The sequence below is a fragment of the Heterodontus francisci genome, unplaced genomic scaffold (assembly GCF_036365525.1).
Source record: "Heterodontus francisci isolate sHetFra1 unplaced genomic scaffold, sHetFra1.hap1 HAP1_SCAFFOLD_172, whole genome shotgun sequence".
NCBI classification, from domain to species: domain Eukaryota; kingdom Metazoa; phylum Chordata; class Chondrichthyes; order Heterodontiformes; family Heterodontidae; genus Heterodontus; species Heterodontus francisci.
This window is the reverse complement of record NW_027141631.1, coordinates 2,828,055-2,831,277: the sequence shown is the minus strand read 5'-3', so window position 1 is coordinate 2,831,277 and position 3,223 is coordinate 2,828,055.

The window sequence follows — 3,223 nt, the reverse complement described above, 5'->3', positions numbered from 1 at the left end:
GGGAAAGAGACGGTTGCCCACCTCTTTCTGGAATGTGTCTTTGCAAAGCAGGTGTGGAAAGAGATGCAATGGTTTTTGTCGAGGTTCATCCCAAGCAGCTCTGTAGCACAGGAGTCTGTGCTCTACGGGCTGTTCCCAGGGACGCACACCGAGATAAACATCAACTGCTGCTGGAAGACTATCAATTCGTTGAAAGATGCTCTTTTCTCTGCCCGAAACTTGCTGGTCTTCCAGCGCAAAGAGTTGTCCACCACCGAATGTTGCAGACTGGCACATTCCAAGGTCCAGGACTACGTGCTGAGGGACGCACTAAAGCTTGGGGCAGCTGCAGCAAAGGCTCAATGGGGAAAGACCAAAGTGTAAGTCCCCCCACCATACTGAACTGAGGGGCTGGAACCATGGGATGCCCCTCGAACTGTAGCCAGAAATTATTTGTTTGCTGTCAAATGTACATGGCATGAGAAATGAAATGGAAGGGTTGTGAGGCAACTCACTCCTGTATTGAAGGAAACTGTTCTCCTTTCCACTCTTTGTATTGTTTGACTTGGTGCTTTTTGGAACTGTTTTGTAATGTATTTTTTTTACAGATTTATATGAATAAAGTATATTTTGGAAGTTAATAGAAGAAAGTCTGGCAGAGGTAAAGGAGGGAAAGGACTAGGCAAGAGCGGAGCAAAGCGGCACCGCAAAGTGCTTCCTGACAATATCCAGAGCATCACCAAACCAGCAATCCGCCGCCTGGCTCGCCGTGGCGGGGTCAAGCGGATCTCGGGTTTGATCTATGAGGAGACTCGCGGGGTGTTGAAAGGTTTCCTGGAGAATGTGATCAGGGATGCGGTCACCTACACTGAGCACGCCAAGCGCAAGACCGTCACTGCCATGGATGTGGTGTACGCTCTGAAACGGCAGGGCCGCACAACTCGACCCTTTCCAGCAAACACACACTCTTCGAAGAGCCACCCACCGTCTCACAGAGAGAGCAGTGAGCTGGAAACGGGAGCTGGGATAGGCTGTTCAGAACTGTCTGGAATAAATCTGTGCTGTATTCGGGTAGAAAACTGGAATCCCCGAAATTGACATTTCAGTTGCAGCAAGGATGTGCAATCGATTTGATTTTCTAAACGGGCTGTGTAAACAGTGCCCGAGGCTCTACACTTAGTTATTTCCCCAGTAGACACATACCCTCAGTGAAAAGCCGCATCACTCCTCCAGAATCACTCATTGTTTTCATAGAATTTCAAAATGATTTCGCTGCAATGAGGGAATCCGGGAATTTTGCAGCAGCCGTTGAACCAGACCCAATTGTGATGTTATTTCTTCCGAGACGGTGTCTCCTGCACTGAAACTGACAGGGTTTGTGAAACTGATCAGTTTCAGCTCAATCATTCAGGGACCTGGAATTCCCACAGCTGGAGCCCGCGCTCACTTCTGATTGGTCACCCTCTTCCCATTCACATTTCTTAACCAATCGCAGAGCCTCGAATTGGGGAAAATGCAGCAAATCATTGGCTTAAATTGTCGAAATTGGCAGAACGTTTGAATTCGAAAAAGGCGCCAATTTCAGTTTCGGCAAAAAGCGAATTACTGGAAAATCTATTTAAAGTTGTTCGTAAAATATTTTCCACCAACCTTTAAAAACCTTTCTTTATTCCGCTATTATCGCCACAAATTCCTGGCGCTATTTTACGCACAGCTTTAACCTGTCATTTTCCCCCCCACTTCTTTTCTGTAACCAGCGGTGGAAGACTCCATTCAGCAATCCTTAAGGGACCAATAACTCAAATTCGGTGTGGAAAGGAATAAATTAGACTATTGGTAATTCCCCTTCACACAGGGATCAGGGGGACAGTGAGAAGCCACTGAAATAGTTGCTCATAAACATTTTAAATAGTTCCTATTCTGTTCTGTTACTGACATGCTTGAATCAGACAGTAATCAGCCCTTTCAGAGACTGTGGGTGGCTCTGAAAAGAGTCTTTGGTTTATTAGATGACATTTTGTCTGCTTTACATTTTCTGGGAGCTTTGAGCGCTGGTTTTCTTGGGTAGCACCCCGCCCTGAGCGATGGTCACTCCTCCCAGCAGCTTGTTGAGCTCCTCCTCGTTGCGGACGGCCAGCTGCAGGTGTCTGGGGATGATGCGGGTCTTCTTGTTGTCCCGGGCTGCGTTACCGGCAAGCTCGAGGATTTCAGTGGTCAGATACTCGAGCACAGCAGCCAGATCGACCAGGGCTCCAGCACCCACACGCTCAGCATAGTTGCCCTTTCTCAGGAGCCTGTGAACACGGCCCACCGGCAACTGCAGTCCAGCCCGGGAGGAGCGAGACTTGGCTTTGGCCCGAGCTTTCCCGCCGGTCTTTCCTCAAGACATTTCCACAATCTCACAAATACTTTCACAAATGGATAATTTCCGCAGCATTTACTTTACTTTAAGACTGAGAACTCTCCTCAATGGTCGGTACTTAATTCTATTTGCCTATATTCTTCACCAATCAGGTCACTGACCAACACAAGAGGGCGGGATTTACCCACCACGACATCAGAAGCACAGAATTTGTCACTTTCAAAAAGCCCGCCAATTTCATTGTCGGAAAGGAGCGGATTGAAATAAATGTCATCCTTAGTCAAAGATTTAAAGTCCCATCTCTTGATATTGTTTTCTTCAACTTGTAAAATGTTATTTAAATTGTGACTCATTCGACAATCGCTTTCAAACTGTCCCGGGTGGGGCCTGCATTGGCCTGAAGTGAAATACTCAGTTTAGTTTTCAATCAGAGCCCAGTGTCCTTCTCTGAAAAGAGGGAGCCGGATCAAGTCCTCAAACGGCCCTTAACTTGCTCTGTAATAATCCCATCCCAGGCTGTTACACTGCGGAGAGTTGCTGTTAATAAAATGATTAATCAGTGAAGGGATTAAGGTCTAATCCTTACCGCTGAAATCAGCTGTTAATGCGGTCATACAGGGGCTGTGAAAAACCAGAATAAGAGCATCTTTAAGCAAAAAAAGTGAAGGCGGGTGATCAGATTATGGGTTCGTGTTCGGTTAATAACAGGAGATACAAACACAGCAGTGGGATCGTTATTATGTTATACATTGTCTTAAAGTGATTTCATAGAGATGTCGGATGCAGCTTTTTCAGAGATTGTTGGTGGCTCTGAAAAGAGCCGTTGTGTTTGGGATGTTTTTTAGTCCATTGTGCAGTTTTACTTGGAGCTGGTGTACTTGG